At 34.8% G+C, this 26,871-nt stretch overlaps 1 protein-coding gene across 5 annotated transcripts in view; it reads right to left on the bottom strand.

Annotated features, from left to right (window-relative positions):
• The window catches only part of LOC129234233 (IQ motif and SEC7 domain-containing protein 1-like), a 684,204-nt gene that overhangs the window by 99,541 nt on the left and 557,792 nt on the right, over positions 1-26,871 (bottom strand). The window contains exon 1 of one of the 5 annotated variants that reach the window (XM_054868172.1): positions 14,829-14,960. The exons of the other annotated variants lie outside the window; for them this stretch is intronic. The gene's annotated coding sequence lies outside the window, so the exon portion shown is untranslated. Of the gene's footprint in view, positions 1-14,828; positions 14,961-26,871 lie in introns of those variants that run through there. 5 annotated transcript variants of the gene reach the window in all.

Genomic DNA, 26,871 nt, shown 5'->3' with positions numbered 1-26,871 from the left:
TTCACAATAACATTTCCTTACAAAAATGAAAAGTAAGCTTCGAACAGCGAAAAAAATTTGTACGGAGAGAGAAAGAAATAACTAAAACATAATTTCACTTATTTTCGCAGAAATAAAAGATTGGGTAGGCTAAAAAAGTTGTATTTTGTTTTCGTTTCTAATGTCAAAAGTTTACAGAAAATAATAAAGTTCTTTCGCCGACAGCATATTGCCTTTCTTTCACGAAAATAAGAAGCTTTCCATGGCGATTTCAAAATCACGCACACGGCTCTTTTTTTTTTTTTTTTGGCATATTGAAGAAAATAAATCGAAAAGTAAACGGAGGGAAAAAGACGTACATTTTGCAGAATGCTAGCGCCATTTTTATGTGCACTAAAATAAGGAGAATCAATAGTTCTAAAGTATTTTAAAACTTTTTTTTTCTTGTCTATTTGAATGAGTTTATTTGAATGAGTTTTCGTTCCTCTTGACATTTTAACACCCTTAGTTTGGATAGACAAAGAAACTTGAATCAAAATGAAAAAAAAAAAGAAAGAAAATTAATTTGAATTTTGTCATTATGAATTAAAATTATGTTTTTCGCAATCACGAGTGTGTGTATGTAGGCGTGTGTGTTTGTGTTTAGGGGGATATGTGTATGTGTGTGTAGGCATGTGTGTTTCTGTCTGTGCAGGCATGAGTGTGTGGGTAGTTGTGTGCATGAGTGTGTGTGTGTGGAGGCGGGGTATGTGTATGTGTGTAGGCATATGTGTTTGTGTGCAGGCATGAATGTGTGGGTAGTTGTGTGTATGTGTGTGTGTGTAGTTGTGTATGTATCCGTGTGTGTGTGCGTGTGTAGTTGTGCATGTATCCGTGTGTGTGTAGGATATGACGCAACCTGGAGACGGCTTTTGCTAGAGGTTTAGCATCGTGAGGAGCCGGTCGACGGTGATGCTGCGGAGGGTGCTGGTGGGAAAATAAAATGATAGGAATTCAAAACAGTCAAGTGAGAACAATAAGCAGTCATGATTGCTCAATAAATGGAGGACTATGAGGAATGAGCTTAACTGTAACCGGTTCTAAACATTTTGTAAGTGACCATAAGTTCCGTTTTGAACGGACACAGTTTTCATCAGGCCCGCCCTTATTCAAAAATATCTTTTGAATAAAACGTATGAAATTAGTTCATTATATTTCTCGTTTGGGGAAAAAAAGTGCCGCAATACAAAATTTTTAATTTTCTTTTTCGCTCAAAGTTTTTCAAAGGACGTTATCTTCTTTTGATAGAAATTTAGCCTCATTATGATTTTTCTAACGATTTATATTACCACTTCCTCTTTTTCTCAGGAATTTCACGTTTTAAAAAGTGACTACACATGTTTTCATTTTTACCACAGAAGTGATTTGACAGCATCCAATTCAGACCAGAAGCAAAAACAAAACTTTTGCATAACTGATTTTTTTAATAATGTAAAACAACTTTTAAAAGGTGGACAAAAATGAAGCATACAGGAAAGAAAAAAGAAAAAAATCGAAAGGTAAAAAAAAATTCTGGCGTGCATTAATTAAGAATTAAAGCGCAGAACAAGCAAACTAAAAAAGGCTAAAAAAATGATTAAATAAGCCTAACTTGGATAGAAGATGTTCACGAAAAAAAAAGGTAGATTTAAAGCATTTCTACCAAGCAATAATGATATGCTTCTGATGAGGAGAACTCCGACGAAAAAGAAAGAAAAAATCACAGGACAGGGGAAAAATGACAATCGCGGGAGAGAAAAAAAAATCATTAAAAAATGCGAAATATTGTAAAGAAAGAAAACGGAAATCAAGTCAAAACTTGTGCTTATTAAAATTAATTTAATCTCGCAAAAGGCCTCAAGCATTGTTATTTCATAAGAAAACAAGCGAAAAAAAAATCAGAAATACTCTTGCAATAATACAGCTTCTTAGAATGGCGTTTTATTATTTCTCTTCTTGCAGCTCTGAAGCTGCAATTTGTGCAGACGATTGGAAAAAAATACATCATTATAAAAGTGAAAGTGAATAAAATTGGGAAAAAAAAATATATAGTATATTAAAATATTTTTAAAAAAGCAGATGAAGAATGAATTAATTCAATCTCTTGTAATTTTTATTTTGCAATACATCTTGCTGGACTTAAGATACAAGTTGGGTTGGAAAATTAGCATAATATTGATAAGCAAGAGAGAGATATATATATATTCGAAATAGTTTTAAGTTCAATTTTTTTTTCCTTCAAACCGCAAAATTCTACAAAAAGGTTTCAAAGAAAGTAAACGATCTTGCAATTCATATTGCAGTAGGAAATGTTCGATCATTTAAAGGTTTATACCAAGGACGCAACAGTAATTTATATGAGTAGGAAGTTAATAATGAAAGAATTACTCACTGAAAAACTGCAGCATTTATACGTGGGGAGCAATAAATCATTAACATCATTTTTTGATGGTTGCTTTAATACAATTAAAGTTATATGCTGAAATATTACTAATAATTTCTGCATTTATTTCATCATTTATCAATCATGTTTTTCAACCAAATGTCATACGTTATAACTCATTACCTTTCCGTCTTCCAAATACTGGAGATAAATCTTTGTTGTAAGGGGATAAATTTGCAATGAAACTTGCAGCAGATGTTACGAAACGAGAAGGCACACAATGTAGGCAAGCATTAATTGAACCCGTCATGAGTTAAATTTTGAATCTATCCAGAAACGGGAAGAATAATCCTTACTAATATTATAAATGTGAAAGTGACTTAGTTTCCTTGCTTGCATATTTGTTTGTAATTTTTTCACACCTTAACTACTCAACCCACCACCGTGCAATTTTTGTATATAAGGAAAGGGAGGCACACGCGACCCTTTTTTTTTCATTTCTTAATTTCTCAAATAATATCAATTTCTCAGAGAAAAAAGGTTCCCTATGATTGAATAGTCTTTTCTTTGTGCCCAAGATTTTTTTTAGATTTTTTTTTTAAATATTTTTTTACTTTATAGAATTTAAAAAAAAAAGTCCTCAATTATTCACATGTGGCTCTATAGGGGGGCGCAACAAGTATGGGGCACAAATGAAGACGATTGAAAAATGCAGGACAAGCATCATATTTCAGTGAAAAACTTTTTAATATGAAACATATCCGCAGGGATGAAAGTGGACTCAAGCAAAATTTTCTGAAGATAGTGCGAAATTTTCAGAAACTATGAGTAAGCTCGAACTCGCCTCCCCCCTTCTCCGTAAAAACTCTTCAAATATTCATACAGAAATAATTGAAATGCTAGAAAACACCCCTGCATAAATGTATGTAACAGTTATATTGGAGCGTTTGTAACGTGTGTAAGTTTAAATTGTCAATAAGAAATTTTTTTTTCCAAATGGGGTTGTTTCCTTCAGTCAAAAGTAGTACATTTTGTCACAGAAATTGACAGAATAAGCAAAAAAGAAACATGGACCCAGAAAATACTTTTCTATTCCCAACAGTTATTTTTCAATTAATTTTTTTAAATGTCCGTTTTTTTTAAACAAAGCGTGGTCTTGATGGCGTCACAAATGATGCTCTTTGGCGCATCTTTCTATCACGTTTCCACGTTATGATAATCAAGAAGTGAAATAAAATTACGCTGTACGCTTGCTATCAACCATGTCGTTGCCAATACACATGAATAAAGATGCGAATTAAATATTTTGCTCTGTGAATGGCAACACAGAATGGCATTTCATCATTTGTGATGTCATCGGCAAGAAATGTAAACAATGGAAGCGCACCGATTTAAGTAATTTTTAAAAATATTTAACAAAAACAAATCATTTAAAAAATGGTCAGATCCTGTGTTTTTAACATGCTCTGTCAGAAAAAAATACTTTTAAAATTTTTGAAACGACCCCCATTATGTATGATGTTCTGAAATATTGAAATTTTTAATGAATATTCCTTCAAAATAAACTCTAAAAAAATGCTTAAATGCAAGAACTAAATTCACATTGATCAATTTATTAAATATGAAGATTTTTGACCGGTCGAAGAATAGCTAATAATGATAATTAATACGAAACATTCCTAATAAGGTAATGCGAAGAGGGATAAATGACGTATATTTAAAATGCAAAAAAAAAAAAAAAGACTTCAATACAAATTAATTGGAATAATTTCGTAAAATCTTGCAAATTTATACCTGAATAATACAAAAAACTGAAAATGAGCTATTAAAAATTGATGTGAATCAATTAGAAAAATTTGTAAAATTTTCAAAATTGATAACATAAACACACACACAAAAAGAAAAAAGAAAGTGAATAAATAGGAAGTAATTGACACTTTTGAATGTAATGTCCCTGTAATGTGAATCTGTAATATTGATTTTTTGTTTTCAATCAAACCACGGTTACAGATTTTTTTTTCAATCAGAAATCAAAGCAAATAGGAAACCTTTCACCTAAGCTTGGTAATAATAGCGAAAATGAGCCTTCTTTCAACTTTCAAAAGTAAAAAGCAATAAAATCTCGTTGTAATCAGAAGCACAACACATCTTCACTCTCTAAAGGAGAGGAATTGACGCTTGGTACCTATACGAAATTGACAAGATCAAAAGAATAATAAAAAAAACACATTTCATACCACGACCAAATCTATTGCTCAATATACAAGGACGAAAGAAAAAATACTGAGCAATAGAGTGTTTGCGTGGGAGGCTCTTCACCAAGAGAAATAAAAGAAAATAGAGTGAGAAATTTCAAATAATGGATCTGGCAGCGAGTTGTCCTTCCGCCATCTTAATTCCGACTCCAAAGAAAGTAGTCGGAGCAAATAAAAACGAATGGATTCACTTTAGGGTTTTTCCCGGTTTTATCGCATCAACAACTGACCAAATTAAAGTGGGAATTGCTCACTTGGAACGAATGCTCCCAACCCCCCTTTCCTTGCTTCCTTGATGATCCGGCACGGTCCGGGCCCGAGATGCTTCTTCCTCTTATGTCAGGGACATCCGGCCGATGATTTTTTTTGCGTTCTGCCGGATACGCGACGCTCATTTTTATGAGCCTGTCGGTGGCAATGGCTCGACATATTAAATTTAGAAATGGGTTTTCGTAGCATTGAAAGCTGTTTTTAGAAATGGTAATTGCAGATGTAATGCGGAAGGTATTGGTAATTGTAGCAAGATGTCAGAAGTTAAATAAATATATCAGTAAAGAAATTTGAAAAAAAAAAAAAAAAAAATGCTATGTTTGTGCAGAACGCTGAAAATTTTAAAATAAAGATTCATTTAAGCTTTGATTTAATTTACGCTCGCAGATTTTTTACTAAGGCGCCGCTCAATGTGATCACGGTTAATGTTATCATTCGCTTAATGTTATTAGAATAACGAAGTCCTAGAACACTTGTAAGTTAACACATGTTAAAAAAGTCGGGTATTGTAATCAGCGTCTTTGTTTATTGTTATCATTTTTTCATAACCTTTCAATTTTTCCCCCGTTTTTGTTCCTCAATTAACAGAAATACATAGGCAAACCCTGACGAAACTAACTTTCTGTGTAGTATTTTGTGGTTTTCAATAGCAGTTCAAAATTTTTCTAGGAATGAAGCTACAGAAAGTTCGTCCCCAGTGACCACAGACTCCCCCTAAGAAAACTTTCTTTTCCACCTAAAAAAATTCAGTCGCTAGACATGTTGCTGGCACTGATGTAGGACCTCCATTGTTACCATTACTTTGTAAACTATTAAAGAATTGTGTTGAGATTGAAAACAAAGCGAAGTTAAATTAAAATTTAAACAACCATCAAATCCATGCTGAAAAGATAGAAAAGCTGAATGTGCTTTGAAACTGGTTTACAAATTTCAGGGAAAACGGTCATATTTTACTTCACCTATTACTATGTGATTAAAAATTGCATAATTTAGCTTTAACTTTTTTAAATTCAGATTTTTCCATTCTGTTAATTTAATAATTTATAATTTAAAACTGCGTTCAGTTGAGTCATTGTGATTTTAATTTGAGGTTGCCAAAATAAATGCACCTTAATTAGAAAAAAAATCATTATTTTGTGTCTTCTGATTCTTTTCGGTTATTCTTATCAGTCAGTTATTGTTATCAAATTGTATTTGTCCCAAAGTGATTACATTAAGCGGCGTACTGTAATTAAAATGTTCATCTTGTTTTAAATACTTGACATATACCCAGAAACGAAAAGAAAGGCGTATATATCCCCTGTTTGAAATGCAAGAAGGCTCCCTCAAAATAATTTCAGAAATGCAAACAAGAAACTTTTTAAAAAGCGATTTCTCAAACTAACTCAAACTGCTTCTAAATGAATTTGAAAAAAAGAAGGTGAAGAATGGGAGTTGTTGACATAGTCTACAAAAATTTTTCCCTCAGCACTCCATGACAAAAAAAAAAAAAAAATGGTGTGGGGAATAATTGTGAATTTATCGAAGACATATACACAAAACACGAGCGCTATGTGCCGCACTCCACTAACTCGTTTACATTTAACTGTATTTATGCGCTAAACATGAAATACCGAGCCATCATAACAAAAATGGCTCAGTTTTGACAGTTTATGAGAAAAGCAAAAACTAAAGAATTTAACCTCGCCAGCAGCAGACTTTTTTTCAGCAGTATACAAAGCACTGCTGATCCTTCACTTCAAAAAACAAAAAAGAAAAAATAATATATCCCAGGTAAATTTACGAAAGATTGCCCAGGATTATTCTGCCGTGTGCAGGTAAAGAGCAGTAACTGCAAATTTTTTTTTTTTTTTTTTTTTTTTTTTTTGAGCAATCACGATTGCTTATTGTTCTCACTTGACAGTTTTGAATTCCTATGATTTTATTTATATTCACGATGCTGCTCCTCTAGCGAAAACCGTCTCCAGGTTGCGTCACTTACTTGCCTACACTTACACATACACCTACACACACACACACACACACACACACAAACGCATACATACACACACCTACACATGCCCATCCCCACATAATCACACATTACACACAACTACCCCCCACACACACATGCTGCACACACATACACATACCCCACACCCAAACAAACGTACCCCCTCCCCCCCCCCCCACACACTCGTGATTGCGAAAAACTTATTTTGAATTAAAAATGTCAAAGTTCAATTTTTTTTTTTTTTTGTCATCTATTGTACGTATTTTTATTGTACAAGCTCGCTTATTTGGCATCCGCTGAAAAAAAAGGAACGAAAAAGACGTCTTATTCCAACATTTCCAATAAGGAATTGTTGGAATTAAGTGTTCCTATGTTGATTTTAAGCGTTAGTATTGAATCCACCACAAATATCTTCAAATATCTCGAAAACTCATTTCTGCTGATACTGCCGTCTACCTGCGCAAGGTAGTGTTGTACAGAACAGGGGTTCCGAAAGCCTACCGATTCGTGGCACCTTTTAAGGAATTAGAATTTTCTCTCGACACCCTTATCTAGTTCCATTATAAACAAATTATTGTTACTATCGGCCCTTTGTGACACCCGTCACATCTTCCTGCAGCAGGAGTGCCCACGGGGGGGGGGGGGGGATTATGGCGCAAGTTGCGCCATCCAAATCTTGGGGGGGGGAGGGATTTTTTAAATTTATTTATTTAAATTAATTTTTTATGTATTTATTTGAATTTATTGATTTATTTTTAGTTTAAATTATTTGTTTTATTTTATTATGTTTATATTTTATTTCATTTATTTATTTAGTTTATCGCAGAACTTTTCAAAAAAAATAATAAATAAATAAATAAATAAATAAAATAAATAAAAATATATTTAAAAAAGTAAATAAAACAAAAAAGTTGACTAAAATAAAAATATATATTCAAAAAAAGTAAATAAAATAAAAAAAGAGAGCTAAAAAATAATATAAATAAAAAGGGAAAGAGTTGAGGAATTTTTTTTTTGGGGGGGGGGGGATTTGCGCCATTGAACTTGGGGGGGGGGATGGGCACCCCTGTCCTGCAGCACTCAATTTGGGAACGTCTAGACTCTAGAAAATACGGATTATGAATTACGCCATCTGAACATAGAGTTTAGTATTTGAAACTTTTGCCATGATAATTGTATCTAAATGCAGCTATACATTCAGCAAGATAAAAATCAGTAAAGGATCAAGTTTTATCTTTATTTTTCGACAAGAGCTATGGCATACTTTTTTTTGCTTATCATTGAACTGTTTTAAGAGCGTCTCGAAGAGAACGAAAATATACATGTTTTAAGTAACCAGATATTTCCGACTTCAACCGATGAAGAGATAATAGAATACGAGCGACAAAACGGGAAGGCAAAAACGGCAAACGATTTAAGTAACTTTTGCATTAACGGCAGTAAAATCGTTTGAAGAAGTTTCAACACATGAGCTAAATCTAAATTTTAAAAACAAAATTTAAATTCTGTTTCGGTACTTTCAGAGTATCTTCATTATCACAAAATATTTTAATTAATTATTACAAAAAATTAACCATAATATTCACACGTTTTCGTTACTCTTTTAAAAAATATATTAGTAAAAATTATTGCAGTTTCACATCCAATGAGCTTATGTTCCAGAATTTGAATAAATATAGATGTATAGACGTTTACATGTGGTTCTTGTATTGAATTTTTATTGTTTCAATTTTATTCACAATGCGTTTTATAACACGGCAAGTTTTAAAAAGTTCTATTTATGTTTATTAAACTAATTTTTAGTAGTAGAATCCTTTCCCCAAAACCATAAAATGTGTGAACAGAACACCCATAAATAAAAAATCTATAAACATAGACATTAAAATAAAAAAAGGGGGCGGCGGGTGGAGAAAGAAAGAAAAAGTGTACTATGCTTTGGGGATGCAAGGAATGTCTTTTTCAATGCAAAAAGATGTGAGTTAATGAAATATCAAAATTAGAATGAATTGTGTGTGGTGGGAGTTTCTAGGTATCAAAATAGGAAAAAAAAAAACTAATTGACGAAAATTATTTAAATTAGGAAATGAACCTTTTCATACTTTTCATTTTTTACTTTTTTGTTGCATTTTTGTCATCTACTGCACGTGAGCTATATTGTACAAGCTTGTTTATTAAATTGCGCTGAAAAAAAAAAAAAAAACCGACTAATTCCAGCATTTCCCATTGTTAGTATTGAATCCAAAACACTGCTGTTTACCTGCCACGGCCGTATAAATGACGAAACTTTTCTGAATCAAAGGGAATAAAACATTATTCGAAGATGAGAACAATCTAGATCGATACACATCTCACAAACTGTAAGAATTATAAAATGAGAATAAAATTAATAAATGGCAAAAATTACTCGTGTTAGAATGGCAACCTACAAATAGACGAAAATTACGAGTCTCGTTCTGGAACGAAAATAGAAAAAGAAAAGAAAATATAATAATGGCAAGCAAAACACCACAGGTAATTATGCAACTTGACGGAAATCAAGTCACGCTCAACAGTTGGGCATTATGCAAAATGATCACATACTCCGGAAAAAAATCCCAGCCATTTACGATAGTTCAAAAATCAACACAGCTGCTGCCATTTTGAACCCCATTTATAAAAAAACAAGTTCTACTGCTGACCGCTCGTGACACAATAAACGGGAATCGCTGTTGGCTTGAGCAAAAATTAAAATCCATCCATGCAAACTGATGGCATTTAAAGTTCGAACAGAAAAGCGATTATTACGCTGATTTGGACATATTTCATACATTTTATTCCACTGCGAACTTATTTTAGTTATTGCAATAAGAAGCATTGACATAAACCTACGTAACATAGAGTTATTGCAAACCACCGATCAAATTCAAATTAATGAGTCGCGGCATTTAAGAACGAGATTTAGATTTCTTTAAAATTATTAACACTTTCAACAAAATGAAGTTTCATACGTTGCACAAATTACAAAAGAACTTGAACGCATACATTCCAGGGTTGGCCGGATTGGACCCAATTGGGTTGGACCCAATGGGTTTTTTTGAAAAAACCCATTTAAAAAAACCCATTATTTAGCCCACTTTTGGGTTTTTTAAAATTTTCTGAGAACTTTTTTTTAAAAAATAACTAATTTAAATACTTTTACAATTTAAACTTCTTTTTTATTTCTTCTTCACCACAAACAATGAACATAAAAAATGAATTTTGAACTTTAATAGTATTTCTTAACTCTTAACGGCATTAAAAAATGCTTCAAAGATTTTAAATAAATATATTTAACTTTTTTCCTTCAACTGATCAATAACGAACTCAAATTATCTTGACTAATTCCTGTCACGTCAGATTTTCTCAATATTTGTAGATTGTATACAGAGGATACTACTTTAGCTAAAAGGCTCTCATGTGAATTATTTTCTGCAAACCAACACGTCACAAAACTCGAATAAACAAGGTATATTTTTTAGAAATTAACAGGTTTTACAAATGGTCGGACAGAAAACGGAATAGGATGTACAGTATTTTCATTATCTTACGAAAAAGTTTTAATATTTCTTACTCTGTACACAGAAATAGAAAAACAGGCAACATAAAATTCAAAGAAATGTCTTGATTAAGCTGGAATTCAGTAAATAGGGATTTAAACTACTTGAGGCTCTACAGTAGTTTTGCATAAAGAAATGAAATACAATAAAGTAAAATGCAAAAAAAAAAAAAAAAAAAAATGTCGAAATTAAAAATGAACAAATAAACAATAGATTTTATCACTCAAGAAGTAACTTTGCCTTAACTGTTGGCAATCTTGGAAACTAAAAAAATCTGAAACTTCACCATTCTTGAATTTTGTGTTCTTTTATACCTTTCTTCAGAAAACGCTGAATTTTCCAGCTTTTTTTATCAAGACAACTTTTGTGCTTTGTCCATATACTTATGCTACAATATGCTACGAGTACCCCACCTTTCCCCTAAAATTGACAAAAAAAACCCACATTTCTTTTAAAAAACCCAGCTTTAGTTGTTAGGTTGTTTAGGCTTTAGTTTTTAGTTGTAGGTACTTTAGTTGGTTTTATTTTAAAAAACCCAAAAAACCCTGGGTCCATGGGCTTTTTAAAAAAAACCCGGGTTTTTGCCAACCCTGATACATTCATCTGAGCTCATTTAAGAACGGAAGTGATGTGCCGTAATATTGACTTTTGAATAAAAGAAAAAAAATATATTAATTTGAATTTTTGGCATCTTGAATTCAAATTATGTTTTTCGATCACGAGCGTGTGTGTGTATGTATGCGCGTGAGTGTTTGTAAAGGCGTATGTGTGTGCGTTTGTGTAGGTGCATGTGTGTGGGTGTATGTATGCATATGTATGCATGTGTGTGAGTGTCGTGTATGCAGTGCTGCGCGTGTGCGTGTAGGCGTTCATGTGTATGTAGGCATGTGTATTTGTATCTGTGTGCAGGCATTAGTGTGTGTAGGTGTGTGTGTATGTGTAGGTGTGTGTGTGTGTAGGTGTGTGTGTAGGATATGGACGCAACCTGGAGACGGTTTTCGCAAGAGGAGCAGCATCGTGAGGCCGGTCGACGCGACGGTGGTGCTGGCAGAGGGTGCTGGCGGGAAAATAAAATCAGCGTAACCTCAAAAACCGTCAAATGAGAACAATAAGCAATCGTGATTGCTTAAAAAAAACATTTAAAAAAAGTTCAATCCAAATACTAACTATGAAAGTGAGAAAGATGATTTATTTCATTTCATTCCAAAGTTCGAGAAGAGAGAAAAATGATAATTAATGTGATATTTTTTCATTTTCACAATGAAGGAAATACTAAATCCTGGTGATACACTGAATTATCTTCCTTGTAATTTGATAAATTATTAAGTTCATTAATTGTTTATTTTGGAATAAACAAATAACTTTTTAAGCTACTTGAGAAAACTCTGTGAAATAACATTGGCCTTTGTTATGGTCTTGTTTTTGAGCAATCACGATTGCTTATTGTTCTCATTTGACTGTTTTGATGTCCTTTGATTTTATTTTCCAACCGCCACTCTCCGCACCATCACCGTCGACCGGCTGCTACGATGCTGCTCCTATAGCGAAAGCAGTCTCCAGGTTGCATCCATGTCCTACACACACGCGCATACATACACAACTACACCCACACACGCACGCGCACACACACACACAAACACATACACACAACTATCCACACATTCATGCCTGCACACATACACAAACACACATGCCTACACACATATACACATACCTCCCCACACACACATTCATATACACAACTACCCACCATTATGCCAGCACACAGACACAAAGACACATGCCTACACACACATACGCCCTACACACAAACACACATACCCCCCACACACAAGCACACACGCCTACACACACATACTCGTGATTGCGAAAAACATAATTTGAATTCAAGATGTCATAATTCAAATTAATTTTTCTTTTTTTTCTTTTTTTTGCAAAAAGACTGTACTTAGAACTAAAAATTTTAATTTTATCTTCAATGTTATCTTATTTTCAACAGAAATTAGTTATCACAATAGATTCGGCTCATATTACAATGATAAAATGAAAACCTTTTCCATTTCCATTAGATACATTCGTTTCTCAGAACTATCCAAGAGTTACCCTTCGCTAACTGTAACCAGGCAATTCCTGTAACTGAGCCCTACTTACCTACAATTACTAAAATATCAAACGAATTATTTTTTTTTCTTTCTTGAAAGGCAGCACATTGGGCTATATACTCCAAGCAAAAAAATGATAAGATTTGGTATTTGGGAAAAATTTGGTATACTGGGGAAATTCGGTAACCAGATTTGGTCGGCCAACCTTGGAGAAGCAAAATTTCAGGAGGATCTATGGTGATTTGGAGGAGCGTTTTGAAATTTTGAGGAGCAGCTCAGTATTTTGTATAAAAATCAATAAAAAAATTAAACCTCCTATCTAAAATTGTTTTTGAGCTTTGATAATTATTTTAAGCACTAGTATGAGAATGATTATTTTTAAATTAATAACGCTTTAACTCCTTTCACCCTATAACTGTAAAGACTATGTCATGCACTTTAAATACTTGTCATGCTTTGAGTATAAAGGTTTAATTTTCGTATTTACATGCCTAAGAAACTAGCAAAGTATAATAAAAATAAATTTTGTTTTATTAAAATCTTTGGTAAGCCCCTGGTCAGAATACAGATCAAACGAGAAATCCAGAGCAAAATGAGTTTCGCTATTTTTGTGGAGCAACTCCGCAAAATACGGAGCAGTTAGAAACCCTGGATCTTGCAACAGGTGGATGTATTTGTGCTTTATATTGTTCAGTTGTATGTATACAGAAACCATTATGCATATTTTAAAAGTTTTTATGGCAGATAAAAAGAATTTTTACATACAAATATAAAATATTATAACTGACCTGACGATTACAATTTAAAAAAACTATTTTTAGAGCTTAGTTACAGTCTGATTGTGAAGAAAGATATCGTAATAACTCTTAAAACGTGAGAATGAAATTTATAATTTTGTGCCCTACGTTCCTTGGTTTCATTGATGTGATTCAGTATTTTTTTTTTAAATATTTTTTTTTAAAAATAATTCCATTGATACATTGTATTTACACTCCATTGAAATGAATTAAATATTTATCCTAGCGAATTTTAAATTTCCAAAACGACATTAAAAAATATTTACCTAATATACTTAAGTAAGATGTAACATAGGTAAAACAATGTGTGCCCTTCACATTATTTAAATTTAAACAAAAGGGAGTTCTTTATTTTCAGGAAGGTAAAAAAAGAAATATATATAAATCATAGAGATTTTCCACGATCATAAAATAGTTACATTTTCAAGCAGTAATGCAACAGCAGTTTGTTAAACAATTTCTGCCTACAAAGCGCTATATTATTTAAAAGAGCATTTGGCTTCATAAGTGATTTTCATTCTAAGAACAAGTAAAATAACTAAACATTTTAAAAAGATACTTATTTAGCTATTTTTATAATGTTTATTATAACGTTCTGCATATTTTTGAAAGCTAACTCAAAAACATCTATGAAACATAATCAATTTACACACTTTTTAAACAGTGATGAAATAAATTGCATACAAAATTAATACAGTTAATTATTGAATGCTCTGAAAAATTTTACAGCTCCGTTTCTCGTAACACATATATATTACAGGGTGCTCCCCCACCCACCCCCGAGAGCAAAGGTGCATCCCAAGGATACCATAAAGAACCCCCAAAAAATGAGAGCCTGTCCAAACAAAAAAGAAAGAAAAAAAGAGAAAATACTCCTCTACGAATTTCAGTGGCGCAGTCTGCGCCCCTGTGGTGGACAGGCCCTATATAATATGTATCTATGAAAAGCATAATTTATTTCTTTATTTTTTACACCGTCTGTTTTAAATATATGGATGATTCCCACCGACAACAATAAACGAAATAGTAAGTCGCAATTTGTCGGAAAAATAATTTCCATAAGCCGAAAAATTTCCGCTTGAATTTATATATATATATATATATATATATATATATATATATATATATATATATATAAAGAGGAAAAAGTAATTTGTACACGAGTGAATACAGTAAATACATTTAATATTAAATATCATCGAGGAAAAAACTATTTAAAAATAAATAGTAGTTAATTTTAAATAAATATATTTACAAATAAAAATTTCTACAAAAAAAACATTCAAATCCCCAAGTTTTCTGCACAGCTGCAATGAAAAAAATCCCATAGAAAAGCAAGCTTTCCACCCACATCTCTAAGTTAAATGAACCGTAACTTCCACATGGTTTGCTAAAAAAAATGCGAGTAAATTCACACAAAATTCATTCAACTAACATTTAAAGCAATAAGACTCACCGTTCTAAAATGCATATACTTCATATCCTATTTGAAAACCTTTAAAACCGTAATCCAGTCATTGGCGGTGATGATAAAAATTGAGAACGTTATTTTCCTGCAGCAGCAAAAAAGGTAATGTTCACGGGCGGAAGATCGGTTATGTTGTGGCGGAAGCTTAACCGCTTCACCGGCAGAGGGCGGCACGACAGCTGTCACATCGAATGAAAATAAAGAAAATTTGTTTTCAAAAGTGGCTTCTAGTCGCTTCAAAACAGAATAAACGACACTATTAAGTCGATTCCCAAGATAAAAAGGATGGTCTCTCACTTCTGTAAAATATCTGTCACCACACATTGGAAAACTAGTAAGGAAAAGGGATTTTAAAGGGTTGTTTTTAGTTTTAATTGAATAATGTAATTTACGGATGAAACTAAAATGAAATTTATGCTTACTTTAAATGTCAACGTCAACTCAGAAACATTTTCATTTATTAAAAATTATTTTTAACAGTTTTGCTAATATTTATCACAAAGTTGTCACATTTTTTTCCTCATTTTAATTTTAAAAAGCTCAGAAAAATGTTTTTTTTTTAATTAAATTTTTTTTACGGTTTATTTCTGAATTAAAGACTTTGATGAATTCCAAAAGCTTTTGCTGTAGTCAGGGGCGTGCACAGGGGGGGGGGGGAGAAAGGACACCTGTTGGCCCGGGCCCGAGCCTGAAGTGAGCCCAATATTTTTAAAACTAGGGGTGAAATATAGGGGTAAAAAATATGGAGGAGGGTCATTTGTGACAAGCCCCAAAATTTCAGTGCACGCCCCTGATTGCAGTGCAGTCACATGGTTTAATTACGAATCTTTAAATTCGATCATTTTACTTTTCAAATAGCGTGTTAATGAAATGCTGAGCTCATTATTTTAAAACTCACAACGACACATGATATATAAATGAGAATTCAATGGGGTCATGCATTCTTCTACTTTTAAGTCGAAGTGTTTTTTTTTTTCTTTTCTTTTTTTGAGCAATCACGATTGCTTATTGCTTTCATTTCACCGTCCTTGATGTTATGGTTCCTTTTTCAGCTTGAACCAAGGACACTAGCACCACCGCTCACCTGCCTCTGCATGCGCGGCTCCGAGCACTGCCTCCTGGAATCCGTTTCTCCTGGTCGGGGGCGTCCATGTCCTACACATATGCGCGCTCATACACACACATACACGCTCATACACACAAGCCTTTACACACATACACACACGCCTACCTGCATACACACAGGTGTACGCACACACACAAGCCTACACATGCACGCACGCGCGCCTACACATACACACACGCCTGCACACACACACAACTATACACTATACACACGTAACCGCCCAAGAGGCGGGGTAGGCTTGGGGGGACAGGAGCTGTTTCTAGAAACAATCGCCCCCCAATGAGTAGGGCCCTGTCGCAACTCGTGCTTGCGAAAAACATAATTTGAATTCAAAATTTCAGAATTCAAGTTAATTTTTTTTTCAAGGTAAGGCAAAAGTTATAAAGATGAAACAAAACTATAGAACATTGAACATAAGGCCGAAGTCATTGCCTAATAAGGAGCGATTTTGCCTCCCAACATCTAGTCTGCCTTAAAAAAAATGCCCCAGAGCTCTACAACGGAGCAGATGGTCCCTGTCCATTTCGTCTCCAGAATTGCGAAGTTTAGGAAGAGGGACTAAATTTTGAGTGTGAAACAGATGTTTAGAACATAAGTAGGGTTTTTGTTTTTTCCATTAAGCCTCTATGGGAGGTATAGGAGCCAAAATTCGGTGTTCCAAAATGATCCAACACTTGGAAATTGAAAAAACTTTTCTGTTTGAAAAAAAAAGGATGTTGTAAAAGAGGCAAAAGTTTCTCTTCTTTCACAAGTGATAATAAAAATTCTTTGCAGCAGGGAAAAAAAATAAGTAATTCAGAAAAAAAATCGGGAACGTTTTTCCGTATTTTATAGAAAATAAAATTTTCAAAAAGAAGGAACATTAAAAAATAAATAAATAATAAATTAATTAATTTGAATTAAGGCATTTTGAATTCAAATTATGTTTTTCGCAATCACGAGTGCGTGTATGTGGGCGTGTGTGTTTGTGTCGAGGCATGAGTGTGTGGGTATGTTTGTGTATAGGTATGTGTATGTATGCGTGTGTTTGTGCCTGTTTGCAGGCATTAGTGTGTGTGTACGTATGTGTGGGTGTTTGTGTCTGTGTGCAGGCATGAGTGTGTGTGTGTGTATGTGTGAGTGCAGTTGTGTATGTATGCGTGTAAGTGTAGGATATTGACACATCCTGAAGACGGTTTTCGCTAGAGGAGCAGCATAGGGAGGGGCCGGTCGACGGTGGTGCTGCAGAGGGAGGCGTTGGGAAAATAAAATCATAGGAACATCAAAACAGTCAAATGAGAACAATTCGCAATCGTGATTGCTCAATAAGTATGTTTAAAAAATGATCGGACATATAAATTTTCATACACGTGTATGAAAAGGTTTCGTTTTTGCGATCGCGATTGTTTTACTGTTGGGATTTTCCCCAATAAAATTTTAATCACTAAAAAATCCCTCTTTTACGGGAATTTCGTTGTAATTTTGATGAAAACTCGGAAGTTTCCGGAACGATTCGGAATAGCTGGCAGCTGCGAAATATTATGAAAGTCACTAAAACACTTACGCCACTTTTGATACGAAGCCCATTCTATCTTTATTCTAAACGGTGAGCAATCGAACGATGCAGCTTTCCGAGAAGCCTTTTCATTGTACTCTGAGTAGGAAGTGACTTTAAATGCCGTGTATTGTCGTCGAGACAATGTTGCACCATGTCGTTTTAAAGCCTGCAGGACATTCGATTTTTTAAAGATAAGACGAGAGACAATTTCATACTGCGTGACCTTGTAATGCCTGGTAAGAAACTTTACAAGAGCGGAACACGAAGAACATCGTTTCTTTTTCGGAGATCGTAGTCATATTTAGGTTTTGGAGGGTAGCATTCAGTTTCAAAGAGCAGAGGAGATAAAACTCTCTAGATTAGCGGTCGCCAAGTCGCCAACGGGTGACCATTTTATTGAAAACAGCTACCGAAAAATCAAGTCTTAGTCTTCAAAAGTGGCGACCATTTGTTTCTTTTATTTGTTAAAAATCATATTGCACATTGTGCTACGATCAAGGGCGGATCCAGACAATGTTCAAGGAGGGGGGCGATTGTTTTTCACTCTTTACTCTTAGAACTTCTATTTTTAAAAATTTTCGAAGGAGTGCATTGAACCCGTTCGTTTACCTATCCCTAATATCATCTATTGTCTAAAATTAAGATTTCAGAACTTCAGTTTCGAAAATATTGTAGAAAGTTCCTGTCCCTATACCCAGGGTAATAAGAGATGTGATACGATTGCGTTTTAAAGACTTCAGTTTCCGGAAGAATTCCTGGAAAGAGCTCCCTTTCTTCTAACACCATCGAATATTATGTAAAATTACGGTTTTGCAACTTCAGTATTGAAAATATACAGGAAGAAATGTCCTGTCTCTTGCCTCAAGGAGGGCGCGATCGCCCCCATCGCCCCTCCCTTGTATCCGTCCTTGGCTACGATTCGAACACGCTTCCAATTCTGAGACGTTCAACACGTCAGTCGAGTGGACTTCACCTTGGCAAACTAATTCGGAGCAAAATTCCTTAAAGTTAGTTATTTTTTTGCGCTGAATATATATTTAAAAAAAAAAAGGGCTACTAAAAGTCAAAAGTGGCTACCATATTTTGGGACTCTAGTAGTCGGCGGCTACTATTCAGAATTCCTAGTCCAGAGCATGTCTGCAGGTAGTCAAAAAGGTCGGCATACATATTGTCACTCCAGGATTAGAAATGTGACTTTAAACCAAGAATTCGGGGGGATGTGTCATTTCTCAAACGCAACCCCGGATGTGCTCTAGTTAAGTGTTCAGTAAGCTTCGAAAACGATAACTGTGACTCTGGTAGGCACTAGCTCAACTAGATTTACCTTTTGGAGGGGTTCTTTTGGTCAAAACAGTTCTTAAATTTGTATAAACTACTGTATTAAGATTTGCAGTAATGTTAAAACCAAGGTCAAAACCTCTGGAGTAGCGGGTGTGACATCTATGTCGATGTTTTCGAAGATTCGAAGCAACAAAAAGACACAATCTTCTCCACAACTAATTAGAACTTCCTTTTAGATATCGTTTAAGTATTATTATTCCCACACTTTAATATTTTTCTCCCTTATGATGAATGCTTGCAGGAAAAAATATATTTATTTCTGTGAAATGAAGTTTTAGACTAACCAACAAAACAATATTTTGACTCTGCACATTCTGAAAGTTTCCTACAATTTAAAGCATTTGTTTACAAACTCAAAATAAAACAATAGCATTTCTTGGTATTCTTGAATAGGGAACTATGGGAACATTTTATACAGTTGACTATTTCATGCCGGAAAACGCTGTTTCACTTCCTTATTTGCCCGGTACGGGAAAGAAAAGAAAAATAAAATTGGAGATTGTAAAATGATTGGTAGACGAAACACTAGAAGCTGTTATGGCGACACCGAGATAAAAACATATTTCGTCGAAAACAGTATAACGAGGGTAACATAAGGTAACTTAATACAAAAAATATTTTTAAACACGAATTCATTTCAGATGTTGCAATGAAAATAATGAGACATTCGAGACCTATGTTGTCACAAATAAAACCGACTTGACGGTTCCACGAGCTCTTGTGGCGCAGACGATTTCCTATAAATAGGACCCTCATTTCAGTGCAAGCGCATGTTCAGTGAAAAACACATGGAAATTGCAAATTTTGATTCCTCTTCCATTGGTTTAATGGTCCCATAACCCTTACTAAGGGAAAGTTCCTCGTTTAATTATTTCAAAATACACCGATCCACGTCATCCGAGATGTATTTATTACAGAAGAGTATTATGTTAATTATGTTTTTCTCTCCTCCTCCCGTAAATCCCTCTGTACTGCTAGTCTAAGGATTCAATGCTCAAATATTGAGTGTGCGTGGTGTCCTGAAAAGGCACAGAAACTTAGCAAGAGCAGAATCGACGACGGGCCATGTCAACCTAGTCGGAAACTAGAGACCCGGTTCGGAATCAGTAGTAAAAATTTTATTCGTTTTGCGGAGGGTGCGGGCAGGCTAATCTATTCGTTTCCCGCAGCGAAAATACACTGCTCAAAACAATTAGGGGAGCAAGCAAAAAAATCAAGAAAACCGTGCGATACAGCCGCGTATTGGCATAAAATGGGTAGTACACGCGTATCCATGTGTAATACAGAGAAAAAAAATAAAACAATGTGAAATTAAGCTTTAATTATTTGAAAATATGGGAAAAACATGAAAAGATGATTTAGGGCAACAATTTGGTTGCATGTAAACGATAAAAAAAAGGCTCTGAATTGACACGATGCATGAGTTTTAATAGGCCGTGTGGTCTCCTCGAACAGCTAAGACTGCTGCACACCTGTTTGCCATGGATGCGATGAGGTTATCGATCAGACTTTGGGGAATATTGTTCCATTCCTCAAGAAGTGCAATCTCCAAGTCTGGGACAGTCACAGGCGGCCTTGGCCGCACAGCAATGCGTCGTCCGAGCATGTCCCAAACATGCTCAATTGGATTCAGGTCAGGAGAGCACGCTGGCCATTCCATACGTTGTATTGTTTCAGCTTCAAGCATGTTCTCCACCAGACGAGCTCTATGTGGTCTGGCATTATCATCCTGGAAAATAAAGGAATCGCCAATGGCTCCAGCGTAAGGGATGACATGAGATCGCAGTATCTCGTCTGCATACCTGCGGCCCGTCAAAGTGCCATTCCGAATGATATGCAGGTCCGTACGTCCGCCTATGCTGATTCCACCCCATACCATCCAACCAGCTCGTCTGTATTGTGACCTTTCACGAGCGAATGCGGGGTTATTTTGGGTGCCCCTCTCCCGCCATACCAGAACGCGTCGAGTGTCACACTCCAGACTGAATCGGGACTCGTCTGTAAACAGCACTTGGCTCCAATCATGTTGCTGCCAATATCGATGTTCAGCAGCCCATCTTCTTCGGGCCGCACGGTGGCGTGGGGTCAACGGAATGCAGACCATTGGCCTACGTGCATAGAGCCCTCCCCCATGAAGCCTATTACGTACTGTTTGGCTGGACACCCTTCGTCCTGTTGCCAAGAACAACTGTCTTTGCAGCTGAGTAGCATTCTCTGTTCTGTTTCGACGGGCTGTTAACCGTATATACCGGTCATCAGTTGCTGTAGTGGCGCGTGGCCGACCTTGCCCTGGTCGACGTCTGACATTTCCTGTTTCTTGGAATCGATTCCACAGTCTTGCAACAACACTTCTGGCGACTCCAACAGCGTCCGCGGCACTCCGTTGTGTTTGGCCTGATTCCAGTCGGCCTATGACACGCCATGCCATGGATTCAGGTAAATCACGTTGTTCAGACATTCTCTTAAGCTTGTCTCAAAAACAGAAAGACTGCGCAATCAAATCTCACAGTTACGGCAATAAAACAGACGTGTCTGCAACATCCCTTATCTTCTTTTTCTGGTTTGTGACGTCATGAACTTTGATTTGCATATAAAGTTTTCTTCTTCCGTTTATTGGCAGGCTGTAATTTATGGAGGATTCATTTTATGTTACTTATTGGTAGACATCTTTGCGCAATTCTGTTAAAACCATGTGCTCCCCTAATTGTTTTGAGCAGTGTATAATTACCGAACTGATTTCTTTTTTTTAATTGATCACCAGCATTTTAATTTTGACTAAGTTTTATAATTTCAAAACTTTTAACTGCACTTTTTCCCCTGGGCATTAAGCATTTTACCACCAGTAAAAAGAGACATAAATGGATATTCTTTAAAAAATTTTTTGTTATTTTATTTTTTAAATTAAGTTCTCTCATCACATTTATGTAAATATTATATATATATTTCCCTTATTGGACAAAACTATTTTCATCTGTATGTACCAAAATTAAATGTTTACCCATTTGGGTTGTTTGTAAATTTTCACATTCGTCATCCCATAATTTGTCAAAAAAGGGATGGTGTATTTAGTTAAAAGGGGGGGGGGGGAGGGTGTGGGACCGACGACCAAACTGACGAGGCTGTCGGCGGCCTTGAGCAAGGGACCTTTTTTCAAAGAAAACTCATGAGGAATACTAAACAGAAAAACTAAAAGGAAAACTATCAAGCCATCAAAACAAGATCGGTTATTGGGTAAAAACACTTAGCAAAAAACTGCATTACTTATTCAATTAGCTTTCTTGACACAACCTTTGATTTGAGGAAATGGCCATAAACGAGCCATCACGAGTTCACACATTCGCGCGTTTCCTGCTTCAAATCATTCAATATCATGTGATGTGTTCTTCTCCTTCTATTGGGTTCGAACTTGCTTCTTGAATACTTCACGTCAAGATTTCCAAAATGCCTCTCGACCATCACAGGACTTATACATCGGCAACAAGCAGTTCTAGCGTAGCTTCAGGCAAAGCTGCCACACGAAAAGAGGATTAAAAATCATCAACTTATGCTTTGTAAAAAAAGATCTTGAATAAATGCAGGTCATTCTCCCGAAAATGGTAAAAATCACACCGGAGACTTGTTTTTTTACGCATGTCCCAACATTTTATATGCTTTATATTGTCTACCCCGTTGCAACTATTTTGGAAATAAAATAAACAGTTGCATTGAAGTTAGTAATATTTTCATTTTAAGCAGAACAACTTCCACGCTTAGTTAACTACTTTGGATTCTACAGTCGAACCCGCTTAATAAAAGAGTCAATTAGCCATGAAAAGTTATTTTAATGGACGTGATCTTCCATTTAACGAATAAAAATAACAAATTACAATTGTTAGGTACATTGAAAATTTTTTACATGAAGTTAGAGATATTCTTTTTACCGAATGTCCATTTTTTTGAGCAATCACAATCGCTTATTGCTTTCATTTGACTGTTTTGGCGTCCTATCTATTTATTTTCCCACCGCCACCCTCCGCAGCATCACCGTCGACCGGGTCCTCACGATGCTGCTCCTATAGCGAAAACCGTCTCCAGGTTGCATCCATATCCTACACACACACGCGCATACATACACAACACACACACGCATACACACACATACACACACAAACACACACATACACACACAAACACATACACACACGCATACATACAGACACCTACACATACACACATGCCTACACACATACACATACCCCCACACACAAACACACATACCCCCACACACAAACACACGCCTACATACACACACTCGTGATTGCGAAAAACATAATTTGAATTCAAGATGTCAAACTTCAAATTAATTTTTCTTCTTTTGCTTTTGTATTAAAAGTAAAAATATGTTCCTTGTTTTTCCTTGTAATTGCAGACAAAATAAATTGTAAAACCATTATGTCATTTTATGCTTGCTTTGTAACTGAAATTTTTCTTCATAATTAGAAAGAAATTTTAAAGGCTTATTTGTCCATACTCGCTGCACGGATCGGTTCAAAATATTTTAAAACTCTTCAATCAACTACTTATGTGCAAACCATTAATGTTTTATGATGCACAATAAAATTTTTTTTTTTTTAAATTTGTGGAATAAATTCAAAACAAAAAAAAAAAAAAAATAGTATGTGAGAATTTTTAAAGTAGATAAACAAAGTTCAAAAGTTTCGTACATGATTTCCACTATTTTCGTCAGATTGAGCCATAAACATGATACAGTAGTTACTTCAATTGGAAAGTGAAATTCGTGAATAGTTCTTTATCCTAGTTTGCCCCCAACTGATGAAAACCAAACTTACATTGACAACACGATATCGTGGGGCGAATGTTATGCAAGTAAGTAGTAATAACCAGAGTTGCGGAGTCGGAGCGAAAATGGTCGACTCTGAGAATTTTAGAGTCTTCGACTCCAACTCCGACTCTTTTACCCCAAAATAAGTCTGACTCTGACTTCGCAAAAACTGACTGAGTGGCAGACTTTCTGGGAAAATACCGACTCCGACTCTTGTAATTGTAAGTCTCCGACTCCCGACTCCAACTCCTTTACTCCAAAATCAGCCCGACTCCTACTCTTCGACTCAGATTCCAACTCGGCAGCTCTGGTAGTTATAATTCAGTTCTTTTTATACTGCTTCGAGGAAATCCTAACAAATTATTTTTTTTTAAAACCATTTTGGCGGAAATTTGGAGATTTTATTTAAATGTTTGAACTACCATTTGCAGGGACGGATACAAGGAAGGGGCGATGAAGGCGATCGCCCCTCCCTTGAGGGACCTTTCACCGGTAATTTTGCGAAAATTAAGTTCAAGACTCGCAAATTTGGGCAAGTTTCATTGGAATTGGGAGAAGGGAGGTTTGTTTGGGACCCTATTTCGTAACTGTTTCGGAGTTAAAGTCCAAAACCTTTGTGATCAATATTTTAAAATCACTATACATAGTAAGAATTAAGTAACAGTACAAAACAATCATCCCTTCCTTGAAACCTTTCTGGATCATTCCTTGACTATTTGTAAATGTTTTATATGCACAATAATATAACATCGCTTATAAAAAACTAAACATTTAATAACGCTACTAATTATTTTGTTACAACCATATTCAAAAGTATTAATTCATGGAATGCAGTCTTGTTGCCAATCGCTATTATAAAAAGTCCTGTTGCCGAAACATGCTAATATATTACAGTACATTTTATTTAATTAGAAGTATTCCTGTCTTCTTTCAAACAAAATTTTTCAACAAAAGTGAGACAGTCTCTTTTCCCAAAATTTGCAGTTACTTTATTGTAGTACTCAGCCGACGATAAACAAACAGTAAAAAGAAACAAGTTCTTACGAACTCGTTCCTTTACTGTTTATTTCTTATTTTCGCAGACTTTTCCGGCTACTATTATAAGATCTCAGCAAAATCCTAAAATCTAGGAGATTTAAAGGATTCCGAGCGAACGCTTGAATGATTCAGGCCATCGCGCTGCTCAATATTACTCCACGTAAGCACATAAGAACGGAAGTGCATGAGGATGCGGCTTGTGAGGGCCGCTTTGTGAGGCATGACATGTCGAAAGGAAAACGAGGCCAAAAAACGATGAAAACCCAAAAATTTATGGCATTTGTGGAGCATTTTCGCTTGGGTGTGAGACAGTTTAGGGTCACAGTAAACAGTAGGAAATGAAAAGTTAAAGGAAACGAATGAAGGACCAACAATATCTGCTTTAGTTTAGTATTGAATTTTGACAGAAACGTTGAAAATTACCAATGAATGAAATGATTTATTTATCAGAAAGATTACGGCATATTCAGAAAATAAATGAATTTATAGATAAAAATAAGAAAACCGAAAGTATTAGCTTTAATATTTTACCTACTCCAAAGTTTTGCACGCGTTTTTAAAACTATTACAGGAAGAAATATGGATTTGCTGTTTCAACAGTCGGTCTAATTATTATGCCAAAGTTTTTAATTTTTATTTCCTTGATTATTAATTCCTTTGATTTCACAAAGTATTTATTTTTCTTACAAATACAGTAAAATCCCTCCTAACGGACCCCCCTCAAGAGCGGTCACCCCTCTTATACGGACATTTTTTCATTCCCAGATTCCAATGCAAATAACATTATTAAACCCTGTCCTGTGGACACCCCTCTATTGTGGACGAAAAAAAATTGTCCCGTTAGTGTCCGCATTAGAGGGGTTTTACTGTATTTATTTTTAAGTTTTACAATTTTTTTTGTTTGATTTTATTTTTATTATTTTCATTTATTATTAATTTATTTTACATTACTTATCTCAAATTGTTTCAATAATTACATGGTTTGGAATTTGAGAATCTCAACTTTTGGGTTCTTTTGCTCTTATGTATAAATATTAATCTAGGATATTTAAAATAAAAGCCTTTCACGTTTGGCAGCATCATACGCATATATATATGTAGCCTATATATATATATATATATATATATATGCATGTCATAGGTCCTATGAAGCTCCCTTTACTGTGCCACGTGCTACTAATCTGGTTCTAATCTTCATCATCGCAAGCACCAATTAATTATTTCATGAAGAAATAAAGAGAATCATCCCTTTTATTTTATCTATTTTTACTGAAATTTTGTATACTTTGATTTTCCAAAAATATTTCACGCAAAGCCAAATTTGACAGTAATTGGCTACTTTTCTCCCCAACTCCCTACCCAATCAGTCGCCGCTCATTTATAACTTTTCGATACATTGCACAGTGGAAGAGAGAGCTGGCCTCCAGGAGAACTAAGGCTGTAACGTTTATGGGAATTAACAAGGTGAAAACTAGGAAAAAGAAAACTAAACTACCAACCTTTGATCTATTGCGTTACCACTACGCCACGCATCAGAGAACATGCACCATACTTTCTATTACGTCTTCATAACGCACAATAAAACTTTTTCTCCCCATCTCTTTTCTGTGTTGTTTGACTCAAGCAAAATTTCTAGTAAAAAAAAAAAAAAAAAAAAGACGCTGATACTAAAATAACAAGATTTAGATTCCTAATTTCCCGTGGGAATTTCGGAGAATGAAAAAGAAAATTTGAGTTATGACTGCTGAGTGAAAATATGATGAAGGGGAATCATCTTCCAAAATGACAACTTAAATCATTCTAGAATCGTGCGAATTTTTCAACTGATAAATTCTGATATAGTTCAATCTCAAAAGTTAATGGCATATTCAAAAATGACAAAAGAAAAAGTTTTTTATTCGATACATATTTATCGGTTCAGCATTAAATTATTAGATAATACTATCTAACAATGTTGAAAATTGCACAGAAATTATTTTCCCTTTTGTTGAGTAATGAAATGAAATTCAATAACTGCAAGCAAGATTATGGATCAAATGCGTGATAAATATTTTTAAGAGTGACGCAACCGAAATCGAAAAAGTGACGAATCGCAAAGGCATTCGGACAGATTCTTCCAATTTAAAAGAAAGATAGAATAAATTACGAAAATGGACATTTTGTGCGT

The sequence above is a fragment of the Uloborus diversus genome, chromosome 1 (genome assembly GCF_026930045.1).
Source record: "Uloborus diversus isolate 005 chromosome 1, Udiv.v.3.1, whole genome shotgun sequence".
Lineage (NCBI taxonomy): Eukaryota > Metazoa > Arthropoda > Arachnida > Araneae > Uloboridae > Uloborus > Uloborus diversus.
The sequence above is the reverse complement of the archived record's forward strand: the minus strand, read 5'-3'. Positions and strand labels throughout refer to the sequence as shown.